At 30.8% G+C, this 25,926-nt stretch overlaps 1 protein-coding gene across 1 annotated transcript in view; it reads right to left on the bottom strand.

The window, feature by feature from the left end:
- Positions 1–25,926, bottom strand: part of Mip (Myoinhibiting peptide precursor) — a 249,475-nt gene that overhangs the window by 40,823 nt on the left and 182,726 nt on the right. The window lies entirely within an intron of this gene.

Below are 25,926 nucleotides of genomic sequence, written 5' to 3'. Positions count from 1 at the left end.
TAAAATTTAAAACATAATGAGATTTTATTAAAAATGTTTTAAACAACCGAAAAGTAAAACGAATTGATAAAAATGACTAAATCTAGAATCTACGGTAACATTTTCAAGTTTCTGTTACACCGATTATTTAAGTTGTAACGCATATCTCTATATAACTGTACAAGGCGTTCAAAAAACAACTAAACCGATGTGTTTCAAAGAATAGCTACGCTTTTGAATTTACTTCAAAAATACTGAATTTCATTTGGAAATAATTATGGCTGAGAATTCAGGCAATATTTCACAATATTTCAATAAGTTTTATATAAATGATTTCAATTCCGAATATCTCTGTTACTCTTAAATTTTGAACATGTAACCTAACATTTTCATCAGATGAGTTCGGGCCTCTCAAGTGATATGGCCTTCAGCCGTATTATATAACCCTGAGCACCAAGGAAAGAACTGTCTAAAAGATGCTTTGAAAAATATCTAACACCTGTTTTATCAAATATATGCCTCGAAAATCATCATCCATTATTGGAAAAATATTACTGTTTATATCATTCTGTGATGTTGTTACCGATCAGGAATTGCATCTGAAGGTTCGTATTTGCATAAATAAGCACAGGGAAGTTAGGATAATTAATTATTCAATGAAATTTCTATTTGTTTCATGGCAGAAACGGATATGAAAATGTCAATTAGAAGCATATTGGATCATTTGAACCTGACCAGTGAATTTCTGTTATTTCTGCTGATTTCTGTTAGTATGTAAGCTGTGAACACTAGTGAAATCCATAAATGTCTGCTTCATGTGACGTACTGTCTAGGTCAAATTAATTAGGTTGCTTTTTGAACTTGAGGAGTTTTGTTTTTGCTGTTTGAATGAATTTGCGGTATATTAAAAGTAATAGGGGCTAGTCGTAACCGGGGTAAGTAGTAACACACACACTAAGCAGTGGATTTCAAATTTTTTTATCAGAATTTTCACTTAACTTGATTCTTATGATGGGCCTTACTGCTAAACACAGTCAGTGTCCCGCTGAAACTAGTAGCGAGAGATTATCTACACGTGCTTAGTCTTAACTAGCTAACGAGAAATTTCGTAAATTTTGATTTATAGTCAGTAAATTGATCTTTTTCTTAAAAACTAATTTTATCTTATTATTTTGTGTACCTATTAAGTTTTAAAATGTTGCTTTAATTTCCTTATTAATAGTAATAATACATTTTTATAAATCAACAAAAATGTAAGGAATCATAGGATGGGGTAAATTGCAAAAATCTAAAAACAAGTTGTAACATGTCACAGTTTGCTTCGCTAGTTTAATAGATGTAGATAGATTTTCTTCTCTAAATGTTAATATGCAAATTACTATATTCTAATTATGTTTTCTTTGCCAAAATAGAAAAACGCCGATTTTTCACTATCAAAATTTAAAATTTCCTAAGGTTTCACCTCGGAAACAGTTTAACAGAAACTAAAGAAAATCTGCCATCCTAACTGACTCATCCGAAAACAAAGCACTGCAAAAAGAAAATAGAGTTTTAAAATATAATTAATAAGAAAAAGAGAAAGAGTTTGAAAATATAATTAAGAAGAAAAAAAGAAAAAGAAGATAAAGTTAAATGAAAATTGAAAGGCTAAAAATTTTTAAAAAGAAACTTAAAAGATAAAACAGCCGAAAAGGATAATTTTGGAGAACCACAGATCCTGAAACAATAAAGTGGTTATGCTTGGCTTTCGTAGATGCCTACAGCAACTCTGATGAAGAAGACTAAATGGATGGGATGCAGTTCTTAGTTTACAAAATGTGGGCATACGTTAAAACAATGAGAGCAAACAATCTCTCATTATTTGTGTTAACTGCAATTCTGATAAAGACTGACTTTTATGTTGATTGTTAAACAATTTTACTTTACTATAAACCACTATATATCATTCATTGTCATCCAAGTAATAGTTATCAAAAAACTCTTCTACGTTTTGTCGCTTCTGTTGTTACTATTTGCTCCAAATCCGGGCCATATTGCAACAAACGAATATCTTTGATAAAATATTTTTTCTAAAATCAACAAAATTTCCGAATATTTGTTTCGCGCGTATAGTCTAGTAAATAATAATGAATCATTATGCTATAAAAGCAGCAGTTTCAATTAAGGAATGGTAAATACATTTTAAAATATAAACATTTTTCCAAAAATTGTTACAACTAGCCTCTATCTTCCCTACAACGTATTTTGCTTTCTGTTCTTCAATACCTCATTATTTATTATATTACGATTTTTTTTCATTTAAAATATCTCACAATTGAATTGTAGTCTGTTATTTTTTGATGAACTGTTTAAAAACGTTCTTTCTTTCATCATGGCAATTGATCTCTTATTTTGTATTCTTCGTCAACATTAGTATTAAGATATTTTATATCTAGAGTGCACTAAGTAATTATTTGGTGCAATATTTTGATAAATTATTTTATCCTGCCATCTATTTATCTATGACATTAAATTAAATATGCTTTGTTTTAAAACATAAAAAGCATGGATACTTCACATTACACTAAAACTAATACATATTACAGTCCTCAACTAAGAAAAAGCTGTACAAATTTACAATAAGGAAGAAAAGTTATTTAAGAACAATTTTAAAGAATACGCAATGCGCAAAGTCTGCTTTTATTAAACGAAAACATTCTATGTTTAGGTTCTGAATATGGCAAAAATGTTCACTTTTAAGTAAGTTGCAGTGGTAAGTTAATTATAATAAAATGTAAGCCTATCTTTAATGCTCCATGGCTTTCAGGAAAAACTGACTTTTATGGTTTAAGTGATGAAAACCAGGGTTAGTCTATGTAGGATGACTCAATGTAATAGGATAAGTTTAAAGAAATCATTTTGGTGCTCAAATGTTTCTTAATGTTTCAGTTCCCTACTGCAATTTTAATAGAGTAGATTTAAAGTTTTGTTTAAATATTACGCAGCATTGGATTTTCTCTAAAACTTAAGATGGTATATGAGAATTTAATGTAGCTTTAAAAGTCTTTGTCTAAATTAAAAATAATTTTAAACGCTTTATTATTATTGTCATTAAAGTTACGAATTATCACTTCCACAGGCGGCATAAAAGATTGTGATATAATAAGAAATTTTCAAAGGAATACTCTTACTAAATTATCAAAATCTTCTATTATTTATTAATTTCATTTTCCTGTGCACTAGAGCATAAATCAGAATTTTGAAATCTGTCCATACAATTTATGTTATAAAGTTGTAAATTATATTCCATTTTATACAAATAAAGTGCAAGATATTTTAGATGCACCTACTACAATCGATTTAAAAAACTTGTTGAAATTATTCTTACGAGAAAGAACTGTATAATTTTAACATGACGTAACGTATAGCCTAAAATAATGCTTTCTAAATTTGCATAGGCATAGTTTGTTTTATAAAACGAGAAATATTACTTTAAACATAATTTCAGCGATATTCATTTACGATTCAAAAAGATATCCGACATTTTAAAGAAATTTACTCTAATTTCATGAGATTTCTAAACCTCTAATAGTTGTGTTACGTGAAATTAGTCTAATTTTGAAAGTGAGTAATATTTTAGAAATAATACAAATTTGATATGCGCTAGGAGTATTAAACTGATTTAAAAATATTAAAATCACTCATTTTTCTCTAAACTAAAAATTTCGATTTAAGTATTGATTTTTTGGTCCAAATAAAAATTAGTATGAAGATAATTCCTTATATACTTTATGATTATAGTATATTCCTTGACTTATTGGCCCACCAGCGGCCAAGCGGTAAAGACATTGAACACTGGTAGTTCGGTCCGAGGTTCGAATCCCGCGAACGGGCTGGCTGCATGGACGTTTTCGTGTTTTTACCCAATTTTAACGTGTATACGAGGCAGTTTCCCTTAGAAAATCCTCCACGAAGGCATCCCTTCCTTTAGGCAGATAGCTCTTGTGTGCTTTGCCATAATTGAATAATCCAATCCTTGACTTATTTATTACCATTTTCTAGGTTTCTTGTTTTCTAGATTTAAGTATTTAGAATATTATTAACTCAAAGAAACAACTCTAACAAGCAAAAAAACTACAACCCTTCAAAATAAAGCCTTTCCTGGCATTTAAGCATTTAGTAAGCCCAAAAATAGTTTTAATTAAAACACGTCACTTTTCTAAATATGCATCATCTTAACAACTTGATATATTTATATTATCTTGCTTACACTTAGGTATTTTTGTCTGACCAAGTGAAGATAAAGTGTCCAAGCTTCATTTCAGATGATCTATGTGGAAATATGTCTTCCATTTGTTCCAAAACGCTCGTTCCTAACATGCACTTTTAAAAAAGTTTTATTCGAACTCGCTTTCTTTATTTTATTTTTCTCGCAGAAGAATTATATTTCCTGTTGAAAAGAAGTTTTTGACAGTTGTGCAATGTAGTCTATTATTTTCCATAACGTCTTTTTCCTCCTTGAAAAGAATAAAAATATTGGGTAAAGACCGAACTCGATCAATATTTCATCCAATGTCTAGAAAAAAGATAAAAACAGTAGAATGTTTGTGCGTTCAATGGGAATAAACGTTGAAGACACTTATAGAAACTTCTGTCGTACTTTGAACATTTCAAATCTATTTCACAGTTCTCGTGATTAAATTCTGTTGAGATGAAATTGCGACATTTATAATACGTTTGAGTAAGATAGAAAATGCTGCCTTTAGTTTTATCCACACTTCATCTATGAGTAATTTACGGAAATTAAATCGAGAGAAATATGAAGTTAATTAATGTAAATGTCGTATTTACTTGCATACTTTCCCCCTAGTTTCTTTAGCAAATGATTGAAAAAATTCTTATTTATGGTAACAACGTAAAATGTTTGCAGGAATAGGAAAGTATTTTCTGTAAGAAAAAAAAATCAGTGAATTTGAAAGTCTTTTGAAATACGTAATATTAGTGTATATTTATAAATGTATATTTTAATGTAATATATCTAACATTTAAGCGGTCTTTTCAGAAATAATATATACTGCGTATTTTCCCTATTCTAATTTTCAAGCTGTAAAATTATAAAAGAGGGTGAAAATATGCTACTAAATATAGTAATAAGATTAAAAGTGACTGAAGTCTAAATGTCACAAAGTGTGACTTAAAGTCTAAATATAAAGAAGTCACCCTTCATACTCACTCCCCCCTTCTCACAAAAATGTGCATCACATAGAATGACTTTTTGACTTCAAATAGAATAGGCATAGATTGACATCAAATAGAATATTTTTTGACTGAAATTATGTTTTACTTTTATAAAAGGCCGGTATTTGGGAACTAAGAAATTAAAATTTTGTGTGACTATATTAGTATTTGCTTCTTCGTATTTTGAAAGTGCGTTTATTGCAACCAGATATCCTCAAAATTACGTCATCATCTAATATATAACATCCTGGCTCTATCTATAATATCCTGTTGCATTATAAAATTTTCCTTTAACTAATATTATTAAATTTGTGCAGCTTAATATATCGTAAATGGATAATTGAGTTCTGAAACCAAAGCTGAAAATTCCGGAATTTAAAAGGACTGATATTATTTAAACAGTAATTATAATATTACAATAGTCAAGTATTTACGGACTATTTGCAGGTGACAAGAGGCGGAAGACGGGGGTGCCTGGTAGGATATCCCCAATCTGATCGAATTGAGCAGGTCTTCATAACGTCTCTAATTGATGTGTGAAACATTGACTATCGTTTGCAATTCCTTTGACGCTTCGTCCACATCAAAGTTATATTTTCGAAATCAACATTTAACTGATTTAAGAAGCCTTGCACTAACTAAAATATACATTGTTTCTAGCAGAGATATCGATTTATTTATCTCCTTCGAAGTGGCTTCCTTTTCCCAAAATTCAATTCTGTTCACCATTTTCTGATCATCGTATCTGTAAGTACATTTAAAAGTATTTATAATACATTAAAATTAAAGGGATGTTAGAAATTGTATTTGAAGGAAAAAAGTAATGTTTTTCAACAGTAGATCAAAGGTGTGTGTGCTGGAACCGTTACCTAATTAGTAAAACTATTTTTCCATTTTTTGCTTCGCTGTTTTATTTCCAAAGAAAATGAGTAAAAATACTACTCGTAATTCATGAGTTCGTGTTGCTGTGGTATTTCAAAAGTAAATTCTTGACTCCCTTCAAACAGCGAGGTTTCCTACTTTTGTCAGCAACTAGTGCAGCTCTCTTTAATGTTGGATTCATATTGAACATTAATAACATATTAATTTATTCCTTACTAATTAATTCCAGTTCCTTAAACTAACTTTTGTTTCTATTTTGATGCATGTTTTATTAATGTTCTGTGATGCATTACAGTTTTGTGTGTATTATAAGTTTCGTGTAGTCTATATTCATTTACGAGCAAAAGTAAAACGTTTTTAATCCAGTTTTCAATTGCATGTTATCTGCTTTTTTCTTTTAAGCAGGCAATTTCTAATGAACAATGCTGTATTTCTCTATTTCTTGTTTGCCCAACTTACGAGCCACCTGTCTATTAATGCTGAATTTTCTTCTAGGATTTAGCGAACTAGTGACAAAAGCTTTAGAAACAGAAACACTGTAAATTTTTATAGCTATAGCTTTGAAACTGCTTATAAATAAGCAGTTAATAAGCAGTTTCAAAGTCTTTGGAATTTTCTGGCATTTTTTAGCTTTTTTGATACATTTTCAATTTTTAATTTTTTTTCTATTAATTATATTTCATTGTTTAAATAAACTGCGCGATGGTGCTATGAAATTACTAGTTTAAATGTAATTTTTCTCTGCCTGCAGTTACAAAGAACATTAAAAATCTTCTAACAATTTATACTTTTCACTTGGCATTTTCGATATGCTACAAGTTAAACACACAGCAAATTTTAATAAGATTTCTTTCAACGATTTATTCAAATTTGAAAATCTATGTTTCTAGCCAGCAGAAATATTGCTTTTTGTCTGTTAAGGCGATCTGCCACTTCATGATTACGTATAAGCATGACTGATGATTCTCTTGCATTTTCTTTAGCCTTCCGTGACCATTCAAGACTCTTAAAAGTACAGTAATGCTGGAAAAGCATATCTTGAACTTTTTTTGAACTTTCTGTAAACATAATGTGTCTGTCCCAAGGGGAAGATTTTGAATATGGAAACCTTAAAGATAGGACACAGAAGTTGCGCTTCCACCTCATATCAGCTGGTTTTCGAGAAAGAATCCTTATTCATTTACAGTGCTTCTACTCTACAGGAATGTTTTGTGTTATTGTAATCTTTGTTTTAATCCGATGCGCACGAAGACATCTGAAAACAGTGTCTCATAGGTACAAGAACCAGGCGGAGGTAAAAAAATTGCAGTCAGATCCGTTTTATTGACGCAAAAGATTCGCAAATGACAAAGTTAGGGTCCATTATACATTAAATAGATGAACTACGAAACATTTAGAAAGTACATGTAGAATAATCTGACATTGAAGAATCCGATTTTTGTTAATCTGAGTTTAATAAGCGGCAGAGATAAATTCATTAAACGGCGTCTTTTCTATTAATGCATGGAATTTGAGGAAGTAAGTTTAAATGAAATGAGTATAATTTAATATTCCGTACAAAGAATTCACAAGGAATTCACGTGGTGAAACACATCGGGATTTTTACCATAGCTGCCATATTTTTTTTTACGTTTGAAACTTGTCAAAATAGTGAATCAAGTCCGCTTCCGCACTTTCAGTGTTTTTTTGCCTATTGGCACCAATCTGTTGGTTTTGTGCACCGAAAAAGCTGTCTTCTTGTACGCTGACCGAATTGTTTGTTTCTGCGTAGAAACTAATTTTAATTGTAAAAATTCTTTTTTAATTGTTTTAACTGTATCTGGTGTTTTATGTTTTTCTGAAGAAAAATTGCGTTTAATTTAATATTCCGTGCAAGGAAGTCACGTGGTGTGCACATTACATTTCTACTTCCTTGTACGAAGTAAAAAGTAAGTATTGTAACCGCAAAAAATTGCGGGTATCTTATTCCAACAAAAATATCCCTTTTGGCAGCTATGGAATTCAATTTAATGTTTTTGCTTGACATCTGCACGTAAGAACAGAATAAAGGACTTTTCCTTCCCAAAAAAATATAAACGGATTTAAAATGAATTCTGAAGAGAATTTTTCGTGGCGTCTCTGCGTACGTCCGTACGTAGCTCGCATGACTCAAAAACGAGTAACCTCAGAATGTTGAAATTTTGCATGTAGGACTGCTATAACATGTAGATGTGCATCTCGTATTTTGGTTGCAATCGGCCCCACCAAAAGTATATAAATTTATATATATCATATATATACTTTGTTACTCGTCTCAGTGAGCTCAGTTTCTTTATTCTTACATGTTTGTAAAAGATACATTTCTTGCTTTAAAAATGATTGAATTATGTTGTTTTTATCTTTCTGTTAAGGTTTTTATGCCTTTAGTAAATCCGCACGAAATATTTGTAGAATTATCAACAATTTAAAAGTCGTTTAAGCTAAGCCTAATGAATTTTGCGATGGCGGACATGTTTGTTTAGATTTGAAACATAGCAGAATAGGGGATTTGTTGCCAATCTAGGGAAACTAAGCTTCGCAACAACGAAGATAACGCCTTCATTTATTATTGAGAATTAATAAATCATGCTTTTTCCGTTCTGGAATTTATTCGAGGAAATAAGTGCTTAAGATTTAATTCGCAATTTTTAATATAGATGTTTTGATTTTTTATGCATTTTTACCTTGTCGCGAAGTGAGAACTGAATTAATTAGATGAGAAATACTGAATCGTCTGTGACAAATTGTTTTTTTTTTTTTTTTTGTTTAATTTCTTTTATACATCGTTTTAGATATATTATAGTATTTTAATATAACATGAGGCAACGATTAGATAATTCTTTAGATGATATAAATCTTGTGCATTAGGAGTTATAAAATAAATCCTCCTTCTCCCTGCTCCCTCCATGGGATTCACTCATGAACTTTCATCCCCATGCCCATTGTGGACTTCTTTCAGGTTTACAGGGAAGTACTGCAAAAGCAGTAGAACCCCTGTATAACTACTTCTGTATCAAAGTATCAAAATATAAAATGAATGAAATGTTCTGCTGTTAAGTGAACATAACTCCAGAATGTCGCTATGGTAAACAAATATAGTGAATTTTAAAGAGTGCATTTATTCTATTGTGGTTTACGCGCTATCGACGAAGTAGATTTAATTCAATCCAATGAGTTTAAAGGAACTGCAAGAAATATGCGTATAATTTAATATTCCATGCAAGGAAGTCATGTGGTGTACACATAATTTTTTTTCATTAAGGCGCCGTTAACATTCACTACTTAATCTTTTTGCACGTGTTATCTTAAAATCATTGACATAATTTTACTTAAAATTTCAGTTTGGTGTAGCAAATAAAAAGTAGCCTTTGTATGAACCTTTGAATTCTTTTTTCTGATACTGGAAATATTATATACTGTAAGAATTTTCGACTGTAAAAATTCCCTGTGAAAGTTTGAGTGATTCATATTTCGTTAGAGGATTTACTGGCCTTTCATTGATACGAAAAAAATATTTTTAATACTGTAATATCTTGTTATTTAATAAATAAATATAATTATTGTTGAAGTGGCAACGCCATATTTGTATCAAACCGTTACTCAGCAAGGAGAGATATTGTTTTAAACACCGAGAACTAGAAATAAAATTTATGTTCTACTAAGAAGATTGTCTGTTTGTAAATTACTGCAAAATACATTACAATACATTGCTATAATATCCTGAATTCTTAATACATAGAGAGCTGCAGTTTCTATTTTAATGAAAGAAGGCGTACCCATTATTGCCGATTTGTTAACGAAAGCTACCTCTATGAGTTAGATAAAAACAAAATAGAGTTTTGGCGATACTTACTCTGTTCTAAAGCCTTCAGTTTAAAAGAAAATTTTCAAGAAAGTACATAGATAGAGAAATTAAACTGCATGTCAACGAAAAAGGTTTCTTTGTGTCTATTTATTATTTTTATTTTGTATTGAAATTTCTAAAAATTGAGTTAAGTGAGGAATTTTTATTATAATAAGTAACTTATTGATTTCTTAGAAAGTGATTTATTCAAAATTTCTTATATTTTCGGAAATAACCAAAATATTAAAATGAAGGAAGGAAAATATCTGCATTGTTCCATGAGCATTATTTTATATAATGTCATCTGAGGCAAATTATTATATGTTTAATAAACTATAATTTATGATGAGAATAAACATAAAAATAATAGTATATATATATTAAAACCCAGAATTTACAAATTCGTAAACATAGAAATCTAACCAATACATCAACGTGCGCTTTAAAACTCTTAAAAAATTATCGTTGGCTTTAATTATCACGCTAGTTTAAAACATTAGCCTTCTTTAATTTATCCATTTTCAGTATAATATTTGACGAAGATTGCTACTTGCGTTTAATCCTAAAGAAAATCCATGATGTAACGATATTTGTATGCTAAACATATGAAAAAATAGATAAAATCTTTTTTTAAAAATGCTGCTGGTAAAATCAAGTACATAACATATAATAATTAGGTTACAAATTGAAGGATACTAGATTAAATAGAATAAAAAAACTAACAGAGTTTATGAAGAGTTAACAGGCATATTATAAAAAATTCTTCATATTAGGTCCTTAACAATAATGCTATGGCTCTTTTTAAAATGACACACTTTTCTTAAAATTATACCCGTAGTGAAAAAATACTGGAAGATGGCTCCTTAGTCATTAGTATTCATCTTCATACTTCAGAAAGAAAACCTAAATTAGAGAAGAATTCCAGATAATCGAACTCTAGTCATAGAGAATTCTAATCACCCAGATTTCCTGTTTTTTCCCTCTTAACATAAGTTGTTGCTAACTAATTTACTTGTTTGTCTTAAGTGATTCATTAAATATTTCTCAGTATTGTTTTCAGCAAGGGAATTGATTGTCCTGGAAAAATTAAAGTATTGCTACTTGAGGAAAGCATTTGCTGCAACCTCGTGTGGAAGCGATCCAGTAAAGGAAAGTCGCTACTATGGTTTTGAATAAAAAAATTCCTTTTTTCAATAAAGAAATCAAGAAACCTATATGTTTCATTAATTCATGAAAAAATATAAAAACTTATACCGATTTTTACACCATCAGTTTCTGAGAGGCTGATTCTTAAAACACTAGACGTATAATTACTGCTTTGCTCAAAATTGTTGTAGAGTTTCATTTAATATGTCAAACAATTAATTTTTATTTTAAAGCAACTTTCCTTTGATTCTCGTTTTCAATTCACGCTTTCTTGCCAGAATGTTAATAAGTTGGTGCACGTGTATTCAAATGAGGTAGAAAGTAGTATTTAAGTGTAAAACTTTAGAAGGTGATTTTAGAGCTGTTATGCCTGCTTGAAGGCCATGTTGCTATTTTGATTTCCTAGCAATTAGATTTCTGTGGCATTGAATGTTCAGCTTGTTTACGCCACCTTTTACGAGTCAGAGCCTTCCTTAGCGTTAAATTATCCTCTGGGCTGTTAATTTAAATTTACTGCATTTTATTTTAAGTTCATCGTTACATTTTTTAGTGTTGGCTTCTGTATGCACGATTCGGTGTGATCTGTGATTATGTTGAAGAATAAAGAAATTTTTTACACCCTTCTGTGGACTTTGTCGTACTTTATACTTGAGGATAATTCCTCACATAGTCTTTTACATCTCGTTAGTTTACTCTACTCAAGTCTACGAGATCTGATACTGCTTCAGGTGATAAACTAAAATCTGAATGCCAATATCAGGTTGCAACATCTTTTTAATTTTACAACATTCGTATTTTTAAATATTTGTCCAGTTTTTTGAAACACTAATGACAGATATGTCTTAGATTATAATTGGAAGCATTCAGGTTGCACTTTTTTAATTGTTATCTAAATTTAAACTGGATATTTACTAATACTTGCAAGTAAAATATAATATGTGTTATATGATTGTAATTTAACTGTTTTTACCTAGATTAAAAATGATACCTTAGTTTACATTGATTAAAAATGTTATAGTTTAGCTTTTTTAGAAAAGAAATAAATTATGCATTTTAGTTTATGCAGGCAAAATATTTGCTTGCTTCAGTATGCAGTAAAGATTTATGAATTTTATTGCTGTATTTTAGTCAAAAATGATACTCGTAACTTAAAAATAAGTAAAAATAACTTTACCGTTTAATTGGTAGAAACATGTGTTTAATATTTTGCTTTATGGAAATAAAGATACTTTTAATGCTCCACAATTTTCGATTTTGAATAAATGTTAAAAATAAATATAGCAGATTTATCAAGTAGAAGAAATATTCTAACATAACACCTATCTAATAAGATTTAATTCTACAATAATTACTTTAGGAGAGTTGACTTTTTTTAAATTAATTTGTCACAGTTAATTAATTACCTTTTCATTGATTTCATATGGAGCGTTAAATATCATTTAAACAAAATACGTCATCTACATTAAGAAGCTTTTAAAAGTTCCGCACATGAAAATAAAAAAGAATTTTCTTAACATTGTGTAATAAAAGTCGCACACTGAGAATATTTTTTCAGTATCATTGGTTTATAAATCTTCACATTAAAAACAATTAAAGATTAATCCTAATATTTTGAATATGATGGTCGATTTCAAATAGAATTTTGCTTTAAATTCACTCAGTAACGCCCTTCCAAGAAAAAAAATATATAGATGTTTAAAAAAAAAGTAACGCCTAGTATGAAATTAAAAAGCGGTGCTTTAGGGAAAATCACACAAATCTCACAAAAGTCTAACAAACGTTTTGAAATTTTGTCCAGAGGCATAGAATATGTTTTAAGAAACCTTTTTTTATCAAAAGGTAATAAGATTAAAAACTGAAAGCGGAGACAATCAGTTTTCAGATGCGCCAAACACGAATAATAATGTATTTTGATGTCGGTATGAAGCTCTTCAAGAATCATTACACGTCTTATTAAAAGAATTGTATGATGCATTAAGAATTACTTGCTAATAGTATCTCGAAAGGAAACTACACCAAAGCTTTTAGATTAAAAAAAAATTTAATTATCTAATTAAATACAAATGTTTTTCAAATAATATGTATTGTAATAGTTTTTAGGGAAAGCGTTTGGACTTGTAACTTGTATTGTTTGTAGGTACACTGCAACAAAAATAAACGAGACAGTTCTATATCTCCCGTTCTACTGGGCCGATTGACGAAATTCAACTTGCGTTTTTCGTGTCCCGAAAGCGCAACTTAGGATATGTATAGATTTATATATAGCGTTGTTCTAATATAGGTACTTTGACACAAAATCGGACTTTTTCTGAAATGACATGCCAATCATTTTCCATATTTCGATTTTATGACTCAAATTACGCCAAACTGACAAGTTTTGTAAAAATAAAACGAGTAGTTTTTAAAAAATTAGCTATCAAAATTTTAGCTCCTCATTGTTAATTGAATTTGATTTATATTGATTAATATCCATTTTTTATTAAACTTATTTGATTCTTCTTTTCACATTTCGAAATTTAGGTTCATTCCAAATAAAATTCGCATATTTTTTTAGATTTATTTTTTAAATAATTTTTGTAAATTTTTCGAAAAACATTTTGAATTCTAATCTAAAACATTTTTATCATCAGCCTAAAGCAGGTTAATTTCTATGCATACCTACAAAAACTATAAACTATAGAGTTTTTGCCATCATCTTAAAGCAGATGAACTTCTTTTCATATCTGCAAAAGATTAGAGTTTTTTTGTTCAAAATTTCCGAAGATATGCGTGAAATTATATATTGGCGCGTTTTGAAATTTGGCAAATTTGTTGAAAAAGAACAACATCAAATGTGGTGTTAGGCACCTTGTTAATTTGTTTTGAAAGTAGGAACGAAGTCACATTTTTTCCTCTCATGCACAATGTAAAAAGGGAAAGGAAAATAGGTTGCCATATATTAAGAAATTCGCCGAGTGAATTATTCTTGGCGCAAATTGAAAAATATACCAAGATAAATTTTTGAATTTTCCATAAATTCAGCACTAAATTTATAAAATTTAATATTTAGACATAATTTAAATCGTAGAATCGAAATATGGAAAACAATTGGCATGCCATTTCAGAAAACGTCCGATTTTGTGCTAAAATACCTGTGTTAGAGCATTGTTATATATAAATCTAATATATATCCTAGGTCGCGCTTTAGAGACATGAAAAACACAATTTAAGTTTCGTCAGTCAATCCAGTAGAGATATAGAAATCCCCCCTTTTTTTTTCACAGTGCGCTTTAGCTGAGCTTGATATAAACAAAACGAGCATGCTAAAACGTCACTGCTTTGTTCCATTTATGTTATTAAAACGCAGAACATGAATGCGTTTTGTTTCCAGTTTAAATGTAATCTTAGCCTCTTTTGTAGTAGAATGAACGAAAGTATATATATATAGATTTATACAGGTAAAAATATCATGACCAGTCTATCAGTTTCAATCCGGAGACATCTGATGGAAGTAAACAAAAATGGCTTTCCAAGTCGCACATCACTATAGGGTATTGATATATTTAATTAATGCAAAGCACACTAGGGCTATCTGCCTAAGAGGAGAGATGCCTTCGTGGAGGACTTTGTAAGGGAAACTGGCTCGTATACACGTTACACATGGGGAAAACCACGAAAACGTCCATGCAGCCAGCCCGTTCGTGGAATTCGAACCTCGGACCGAACTACCAATGTTCAGTGACTTTACCGCTCGGCCGCTGGTGGGCCCCGCACTATAGGGAAACGGTGAATGTCTTATAAGTTTCGGAGATTTTTCCCGATGACGCAATAAGTACGTTCTACAGTAGTAAAAATAGGGGAAATTAATGAAAACATTTTAATGTCACAACCACAAGATTTTAAAACTTCTGAATGGAATGTCTGCAAGCTCAAAAAGTCGATTAACAGACTTTAGCGAGCAAAACAGAATGGAAACTGAAAGCTCGATGAAAGCTTATGAAAACGAGCAGATTTGAAGTATTAACATCTATTGTATTTATGAACAGAAAAGAACGGATTTATGTACCTTTGTAGACATATATGTCGAAGATTCGATAATTCTGTATAATAGGAAATCTGCAATGACGTTCATTAAGAAAACTGCTTCGAATAGTTAAGTTAAAAAAGATATAAAAGATCTCTTAGTGAAATACATAAAAGATATGCGAATAATACATTCTTATACATAGAAGATATGCGAGACTGGAATCCTATATTAACATCATGAGACTATAAGATACAAATTTGTATTCTTCCTTATAGATGGCGCTACACTTTTTCAACTAATTCCGACTATTTATTTACTTTTTTTTAGCCCTGACTCTTCCGAAAATAATTTTATTTCTTAAAACAAAGGTAACTTGTCGCTTGACTGCCTCGAAATGGACAGACTTACTATAAAAGCGACACCAAGTAAAGAGTATCAATTCCCAGGTAACCCGAAAGGTTTTGAAAAAAAACTTTTGCGTAATTTAATCAACACAAGATTGCATTAAATTGGTAAAAGAATTTCGTTTTTCTTATAATAAATCTTATTGTTTAATTAATTTAGGTTTAATACCTGTTGTATAATATCATGCATAGTACATATCGCACTGCTGTTATACGATATTACAGACATAAATATTTCATTTCCAATTACGTCTATTACAGCGAGATAAAACTATAATTTCTGTACCAAAACCATTTAGTCACTTATTCTACTTACTACTATTTAATTATCTTTTGATGGAAGAAATCGATAGTCTGCGTCCCATAGATAATGCACATTTATACACGTAGGAATAACAGGCACTTATCAACGGTCTCTTTCACGTCTTTTCCACTAATAATTATCGATACCTACTTAGTGTAGGTGCACTATTCTTTAAAAGGGAGGGATATTTTCATCCACTTATCAGGCATTTCAGAGGAAACTAGCCGTAAGGGAAAACCATTGTAAAAGTGCTTTGAACTGTTTCAGATAAGTTCATTTCTCTTTGAGGAGTTTGATAAACGATTTCATGCTGGGACTTAATAAGCATCGTGTAGCTCAGAAACAAATATCTGAATAAGTAAAGTCATATTTCTTGAAATTCATGACTATAAATTAATAATGAAGATGATTTTCATGAGACTATGTTGCATAGAAAAACTATACTAAATTTTTTAAATATAAAACAGTCTTCCATTAGAACTCGAATCTATGTGTTTTTCATTAATAATTTACGTTCTAAAAACGGTATGTTTCTCTTTCAGTTTAAAACTGAGATTTAAACAATATTTTCAGAAATTTTCGAGATACTATATCCGTAAATCATGAGTTGTTAAATTTAATTTTCGTTTTAAAGACAACCTTACCAACTGACGGATTTTATTTCTTTATTGATAAAATATTTTAACTTAAAAGAAAAACCATATAGTAGTATTTTCATTTACGGTCTTATAGCTTGTTAAAAAAGAAAAGAAGTACATTTGCATTTAAGTGTTAGTGTGATCGCGAAAGCAAGCAAAATTTTAATTTAAAAGTACTTAACGCAGATCCAACTGTTTGACATTTTATTGAAGCTGTGGGTTGTGCAAACACCGATTTACCGACATGTGACGAATTATGCTAAGTCACTAGTAAAATAAGTGTTATTTTAAATGAAAAGGATTTGGGATTTCCGTTTCGAATTTCTATTATTAGTTCAATACAAATGATAGAAAACCCCTCGGTTTTTTCCAGAAAATTATCAAGCGCGTCTCTTACACTTTTCAAACAAATTCTATAGACAATTGTCTGCTTTCAGAAATTCTCAAGGCATTTGTATTTTTTTTTTTTTTTTTTTTTTTTTTTTTTTTTTTGAAGAAAGGATAGAACTGTTTTTCATCTCAGTTGCCTTTCAATGAATAGCGGATTTAATGCATATCCGCAATTCGAATAAACGAGGAAGTTGACATATTCATTTTCGAAAAGTATCTGTACAAAGGGATTTGCAAGAAGCATGAACTTAGTTTGTTTCGAAAGACGCACTCAGAGAGGAAATTTTGCCGTTAGGATAAGTGTTTATTTAAAACATTTTTAATTTAGAGACTAAGAATTAAATATTGACCTTTCTAACCAAGGAAATTCTATATTGCATGCTGTTTGTAAAAGACTAATTGCAACACTTCCTTACAAGTCAAGGACTGAAGTGAATTATATGAAAGCTTCTGATGCAGATAAGGATTTGAGGATATCACTATATAGCTAGTATGTAGTTTTCTGTCATTTACTTCAATCTTCACTTAGTATCCTAAAACCATAAAGTAAAACGCAGTAGCTTCACTATAGAGGCAGAAAAATCAAGGCCGAGCGTTAAAGTCTTTAAACACTGGTAGTTACGTCCGAGGTTTGAATGCCGGCAATCGGGCTCTTTGCATTAGCATTTTCGTGTTTTTTCTCATGTGTTACTTGTATACGAGTCAATTTCCCTTAGAAGTCTTCCAGGAAGGCATCGCTCCCCTTAAGTCTAGAAAATCTAGAAGTCTGTGAACGTTAATTATATAGCAGAGGTTTAATACCTTCAAAAATCTCTTGTTTTCCGCTTGAGGTTTCGTAACCAGAGACATAGTTCACCATTTGTTTGCGAATTAAATTGCTCTTGATATTAAGTATTAGTGATTTGAGGTTCAAATCGAATGGTCGGGCACATTATCTCAACTCTTAAACACTTACCACGGCACAGGGATTAAGTAACTTTAATAGGTCATGATCATGGAGGAAATATTACTCAATGCGGCTACATTACGAAAGCTTCAATACCAGTTATCCTATTCATGAAATATGCCCTTTAATCATACCTTTCTGGTTTGAGCGAATACTGGTGCATAAGCTGAGAAGGTTAAGATAGCTATTAATTCAAATGATATGATAATGAAAATTTTCATGCTAACTTTTATGTTAACTTTTTAATATAAAAGTGTTCAACCACGTACGTTTTCATAAAATCCTAAGTAAAGACCAATAATCACCCTTTAAAGAACTGAAATGAGTTAATGGAACTTTAACTTTTAAAATAAAAAAAGTAAATTAAATTGCTTTAAATTTTTAATTTACACTCGCATAAAAGAAATCTGGAGCATTGTTTGATCAGATGCCGTAATTCTTTTGCAAATGAATAAAATATAAAAAAAGCAGTTTTCATCTTGGGAAATCTGTATCTCTCATTTTCAAGCTGCTTTTGAAAGAAAGAGTTTTAAGCTTTTATCACATTGTTTTTCTTTTTTGCGTAATCGAGAAAATTGCACGAGTCCTAAGAGAACCGCTTCCGTTTTATGGGTTAAAACGTACAAGGAATGTTTACTGGAACACATCTTACACAATTTATTTCACTATTTAAGGAGATAAATTCTTATTTTTATATTTGGAAAGCATAACACCTGCAGGTATAATTGAGTTAAAAATATTTTCATTATGTCATCAACTTTTTTTGCTTTTAAAGTAATTTGTTTAGCCATATTTCTGATGAAATAAAATGAGTTTTGGAGATAAGTCTCGCAGTTTTAAAAAATCAACAGGTGCAAATAATTATAAAAGTCTAACTTATTTAAATTCAATCAAAGTAATTGCCGTTGTATTAAAATTTATTATGGCATTCTTTACTTTGTTTAGAATGTGTGAATGCGGAAACTTGATTTTTATATGGAAATTTATGCCGATATCCGCTTTTCTCCATGAAAAATTTTCAGTGGCAAAATTAATATTTAAAGACGTCTTTTGAGTGTTTAAGAATTATTGATACATTGTTAGCCATTTTCAGAAAATTATAATACGAAATAAACGATTAATGTCGGTTAGGTAAATAGAGAAACTCAATTGTTATGAAAATAAGTATTTAAAATACTGTAGAGAAATGCAGTAAAATCACTTCAGTTTTTTAATTTGATATAAGTAGTAAGTATAAGTAAGGATAAAAAGTAAGGATATCTTAAGAAAATGGTTGATTTCTTACTGTTTTTAAATTGCTATTAACACTTTTATACATGTAATATATCTTTGTTAAATATGCAATATTTAACTAATTATCAATGAGTGAAACTGAAGGTTTTTCCCTTGGTTATTTAACCAATTATTCAAATTTTTGTTATCTTTCCTAAACTTCTCAACTTCACCTAGCATTTCCTCGCCAGGATGTAAATTTAAAGTTAAGTGAAAAGAGTATTTAATCGGGTAAATCTTGGGGTTTATTCAGAGCTTGTTTTCGCTAGCCAGCGCACGTTTCGCTTCTTATCTTGCTGTTACGCTAATACGCCCCTTGGCCATTTCTAATAACTGTTAGATTTGTTGAGTCAACCTAAGCTAGCCGTAACTTAACGTGCTAATACAGCACTATTTAGACTTGACTTGATTTATGTTAGAACGTTTAAATTCCACCTCAAGTTGTCGGTGGTTTGGGGAAGCACAAAGTATGTGTCTTTCTGATCACAGTTGGAAATAATTAAAGGACTATTTTCATTCTTCTTCTGTGCTGGTATTACTTCACGCCAGTGAGAGAATTCGCCAGGTTCATTTGTTGGATATAGATCAGTTTATGTGAAAAAGGAGAGATAGATCTTATAAAATGTCGCGCAAACTTTATTTTTAAATTACGGAAAGCAAAAATTCGAATTACCAAATTCTTAAACATCAAATAAATAACAGCAGACAATTGATAATGAAAGAAATTTTTTGCCGAGGTAACAGATTTTAAAAAGCGCCTATTTTTTAGAAAATAAAAATATGCATACGAATCCAGGACACAAGTTATTTTTTTGACGTGTCGGATTTCTATTTCGATTGTTAATATTTCATTTTACAGCATGTCTTAAGCCTTAAGCGCGGGTAGATTTTTTTCAAATTTTTGTTCTTATATGCCTCTAATAATAAAAGATATAATTAACTGGATTTAAAACAAGGATATATTACTCGCATTTGCAAAACACTGACTTCTAATTTTAAATTAATATACTATCTTAATCCATAGGCATAATCATGAGGATATAGGGAATTTCTACATGCAAAATCAAACATAGGTAAATTTCTAGAGTAAGTAATGAGAAAGGTGCTGTAGAGGAACCGAAGAAATTTCTTATTTCTTAATTTTAGACTTCTATTAATTTCAGTGCATATACTAATGAATTCCGCAATTTTCTTTTTATTACACAATGGCTAGAGTCACAATTGTAAAGTTACAAGTTTTGTCAAGATATCGACTGCCGGAAATTTACTCATGTTTCAGTTTCATTTTGAGGAAACACTTTACACAATTTTAGGCCTAAAAGATAGAAACTGTATAAATTATTTCTCCCGTCTTCTTAGCGTGCCTTCGTGGAACAGTGGTCTGCACGCTGGGCGCGCATTCCAAAGGTCCGCAGTTCGATTCCCAGCTAAGGAGTTGCTCATTTTTCATATTTGCTTCTTCAAAAATAAATAATACCTCTACAATTGCACACATAAAAAGTGCACACAAATGAATTTGCTTTTAATTGCAACACCTTTTATTAAGTTACCGAAACATTCGTACTCCAAAAACGTTTGAAATTGCATGACTACATTATGTACTACTTTTGCTCATTTTTAATTCTCCCAGTGAACGGATACCTGAGCCAATTTCCCTTTAAAAATACTCCACGAATTGGGTCCTTTCCTTACTAAGATAGCTGTCTCTTGTTTTACCATAATGTAAACAAACAAGTCCAAGCCAATTTCCTTTTAAACCTATTTTTGAACCTTCTCATATAACAGACTACCACACAATTAGATAAATCTTTAAATTAAGTGTGTAAATGAGACTTTTTAATCTTTTACAACATAAAATATATGCATCTGCTTTGGGAATCCCAGTTTTTATTGCATGTCATCAATTAAAATGATTTCATTATTTGTCAAGACTATTTTTTTAAGGATAAGAGTGATTTAAAATCCTTCCTTTCAAATTCCAGCAATGGTTAATTAGAATATATCCGATAACAGCAGAATATATCTTCGACTTAAATATTTGTACGTAAAACTTTAAAGTATTACTTAAGCGCTTAAACATTTTACGTAAAAACATAACATTAGCGTCTTTTCAAACCATATTCGTCTAAAATAATCTGTCAGTTTATGGGATAACCAGATATTAATTTTTACATATTCATTAGTTGAGGTATTATAAATTACCAGTTTAATATCATTAGTGACTAAGCTATTTGGGTCGAAAATAACTACACGCATAGAAGACAGGTTTATGTTTTTTAGATTTTTGAACGAGTTTCGGAAGAGTTAATCATGTGGCACTAACTTACTGGACATTAATGACAGTTTGGAACAAACTCTGACGTTAGAGATAGTGGAAGTTCTGTATATATTGATTCCTGGCTCTGAGAAAAAGAAAGTTTTGACGAGGTTTATAGCATTCCAATTACTAAATTACGGGAAAAAGGTCGTTTAAGAGTTTGTAATAGCTTACGTAAACTTCGTATAGGTCCTCATGTTTAAAATTAAGAAATCCTTGTACAATATTTGGCAAGAAAATGACTACATACACATTGCATCACTCCAATTTTAGGCAAAAAAAGACAATGAGATTGTCAGTTGGAATTGAAAAAAAATTAGAACAATTAGAAAATAATCCAAAAGATAAGAAAACTGTCTTGAAGTAACTGAATCTCAAGACTGTACGAAAATCATCATGACCATAAAAAGAGCAATTGTATAAATACATTTCTTGTAACATTTAGAGAAGAATCTGTAAATGGGTACATTTAATTTCTATTATTTTTAATGGTAAATTTTTGAGATGACAAAATTATAATAACGAGGATAACGCTATTTATTCATACGTGAGCCAGAAATAAATGAAAACCGTGCATTAATACCAAGGACAACTGTGCATTAATAAGTAGATCAAATAATATACCAAACTTTTTTTTTTACTTTTATTTCTTTAAACTAGGCGTGAAATATACAGCGTTTGAAAATACATTGAAATATCTCCAATTTCTCTTTCTCTATGAGGGAGAATTACTGATCGCATCGAAATAATAAACAGAAGGATGATAAGAAAATTCTCAATAAATCTGAGAATAAAACTTAATTTTAATATCACTTTGATTGCATGCCGCCTAACGGGATAGTGGTTACTGACTCTGATTGCTGTACCGAATGGTTCGGGTTCGAGTCTGGATGTTTGTAAACGTATAGTGTCTGTGAGGCATAAGAGCACTCTAAATATGTGTCGACCCGAAAATCCTAGGACGTTGGTTGTAGGGCAAGAGGGGTGGGAGACGCGCCCAAGGGTGGTGTTCATCAAAATTGGGGGGCGGAACTGAGCAAAGTCATACTGTAACCTGCATGGTGTTCAAGGCCAACAGCAGGCGCCGTCTTGCACTCTTTGTCACAATGAATTTCACGGGCTTGTTCTGATGATACTGCCATAGAAGTGAGAAGGTTACAACAACTATTACAACTTTGATTGCATTTCTTTTCTTTAAATTTATTTTTAAGAAAATAATTGCTTAGTCTTGCTACAATCTATATGCACTTATCTCCCAGAAAAAGGACATGCAACCTCTTTTACTTCGGAATGAATAACTGAAAATTCTAGGATTTATGTTTAACACAATAGGCATACGCAGTTCAATAAAATGAATGCGGACTCCTAATGAAAAACACGAAAATTGAACAAATTTTACTTTGGAATGAAGTGAGACGAAGAAATTAGTCAGATGCTTAGTTTAATGGCATACTAGAAGTCAACAAACATAAATATGCGAATAACCAGTTACACGGTTGGTTATAAATCGATTGCCGTTGTTGGTCCGAAAGAGTGGGCACTTGCAACTTAACGCATTAGTCCAAATTGATTAAAATCCATAGGTCATTTAGCAGTCTCATCACGAGAACGTTTCCAAAATGAACTACAAGGCCCGACAGAATCATACCTGCGAGAACGGGTAACTCCATCTTAGTTTTAATGAAGAGCATCTCGAAGGAATAATCTGAGAAAACCCACCACCCTTCTTTCCCTACCACTAAATGTATCGAGGGACTTTCGCTCGACAGTACTTTAAGTGCCCAAATTGGCGGAAAAGTATTATACTCTTACAAATATACTCCATGCCACAAAGAAATAATATTCACAAGAATTCGTGCTTTCTCCGAGAACCGAGGCTCAAAGCTATGACAGCCGATTGTTCTACCACCATGCGGAGTGGAGTATATCGATTGTAGAATGCATTTTATTGGTTTATAAAAACATTTCTATCATATTAAATGATGCATTTGGCAAGTATGTTAAATGCAGTACTTATTCAAAATTTCCACGTGACTGCACGACTAAAGTTTTCGAATAGTAAATCGAAAACCAATGGTTACAATTTAAGAAATGAATTAAATAAGGCAGGCCTTAGGACTTCAACAATTCTAGCACGCGATACACTTCTATAATAATTGTATTATACATTTTACTTGACAATTTGACTTTCACTTAACTGCCTATCTTAGACTCTGTAGAAAGCAATGCGTCATCTGTCCAGCACAAAAATAAGTAACCGAAAATTAAAAGAAATTAATTATATCTGAAAGTTTACTTAAACAAGTACTTGTAGTATGATTTAAAATATACATAAGGGTAAACTTCAGGTTAATTAAATGTAAAATATATGTAATTAATAAGCCTAAAGCGGCCAATAGTTTATAATTTTGGCTATCAAATCAAATACTGCACGAAAGTATCATTTCAGAAACATGGCAGTATAAAAATCTTACAATATCTTCGTTAAGAAAGATAAACACTTTGGCGTTTATTTTTATTAATTAAAATTAATTAATTAAAATTTATGCCAAAAACAAGGTTGTTACTTTGCCTAATTTTACGTTTTAATTTGATGTGCCTCTCGTTCTTGGTGCTTTGCTTAATTTTATATATTGTACCATATACTGATAAGTATATGACTTTATTAGTTAAATGCAGACAACGAGCGACTGCACATACTGAAAGAATACTATATCTGTAACAGTAGTGCAATCTATAAAATTATCACAACTGACAGAATAATATGTACAACTATTATTCAGGGAAAATTGTATATGAAAAGATTATACACCCAGCAACAAAGAGTTTGTGATGTTTTAAGCGTGCGAAATTCAGAAGTGTATGGTTGAAGTGAAAACAGATGAAGAGCACAACGCACTATTCATAGGCGACTCACGATTTATGCTAGAATCCGGTAATACACATGGGAAGATCAGGATAGGAATACGAGTAAGCATCAAATTACATAATGTAACCGAACATCACATCTTTATTGTAGATAATGGCGTGATCTGGATTTTCTTTGAGCTTTCGCATGGACGTTCACATCTTTAACGAGATGCTGTAACGGATCTTCATTGCAAGGCAATATCAACAGGCATGTACTTTTGTGGAAGATAATACGCGTTGACACAGAGCAAAATAGGATGGGTAAGTACCTTGAGCAGAGCAGGAAGGTTCACTCGTCTCTGTTATCCTATTGAAAAACCTTTGAAATGTCTTGGATATCACTGTGACCATGTGCCTCCTCTAACTACTCTCTAAAAACTGAAAAACTGCGATTTTGGAGAAATGCTAATTATTAGCCTCTTGTCAGCTTGCCACTTTATTTTAAGTATTAAGCTTAAATGATAGATCAAAGGTTGGTCATAAGTCATATTGCTTGCAAATATTTTTTGAATGTATAAGAGGGGATATTCACGTTATATAAATGATTACAATTATACTTAAAGCTATACTGTGTATGATAAGTCATAAATAGAAAATGAACAATCAAATAGCCTAATTTAGGGGAAATTTTGAGGCAATCAAAGCATAACTTGTCTAATATATCGTTATTATTTTCGCGTGTTTAATTGGCTAGCAGTTGGCTTCTGTATTATTAAACTATTCTGGATATTTTTGACAATGCAACTAAAGCAAAATGTCTGTGAGCGGTTCCATATATGGTGTCTAATATGTTACAGACGACAATCTAGTTTCATTCAAATTCATATATCAATGCACATAAACTTTACATGTGCATTTAGTTTAGATCGTAATTGCATCTAAAGAGGAATCTTGCATCTACACGTCTTCCATCTCGCGCCAGTGATTTCTGAAAACTTTTCTTATGCTTGATATGTTTATGACAACAGATAATCCTTATTAAGCATTTAAGCTGACTCATCGTTAGTTATGTCAGCGCAAAAAGGAAAATGAGTTTTGTTTAAATATGTCTAGCCTTTTTATCCCATGATTTTGGTAGCCTTCTCTTATGACTTTCGTAAATCTGCTTCCATTAACTTGTCAACAGCTTGGAAAAAAAAAACCCCAAATTTCAACAATAATTAACAACGAAAGCTTAGCTGTACAAGGATATTAAAACAACGTACACAGAATTGTACTTCAAAGCAGTTGTTGTTTTGTGTTAAAAATGGGCTTAAAGGATTAAGCCCTTTTGCGCATCTGTAAAAGAGTTAGAGGAAGGAAAACGCCTGGCATTTTATAGTGAAGGATATTGAAAGAAGCTAAAGATTTGACGGGCTTCATTTTTCCAACTTGAAAGAGACATAGGCTAATATAATCGGTGCGTTACGAGCTATAAATGATAAAGGATAATTATTGTTAGACCTAGAGTTTTCTCTTCGATGAAAAAGTATGTCCCTTAAAAGCTTAGGTTTTGAATTTTCAAACATATAAATATATAGCGTATTTCATTATTTTCATATCAAGAAATCGGTGTAATGTGTAAGTGAGTGGAAGGATACAAATGTATATAAATACGGAGTAGCTAAAATAATTGCGCTTTATTTTTTTGAACAGAAAATCATTAATAAAGCT

Source organism: Stegodyphus dumicola, chromosome 5 (genome assembly GCF_044657685.1).
Source record: "Stegodyphus dumicola isolate Sdum_Otavi_A_Nest chromosome 5, ASM4465768v1".
NCBI lineage: Eukaryota > Metazoa > Arthropoda > Arachnida > Araneae > Eresidae > Stegodyphus > Stegodyphus dumicola.
This window is presented reverse-complemented; position numbering and strand designations above follow the sequence as displayed.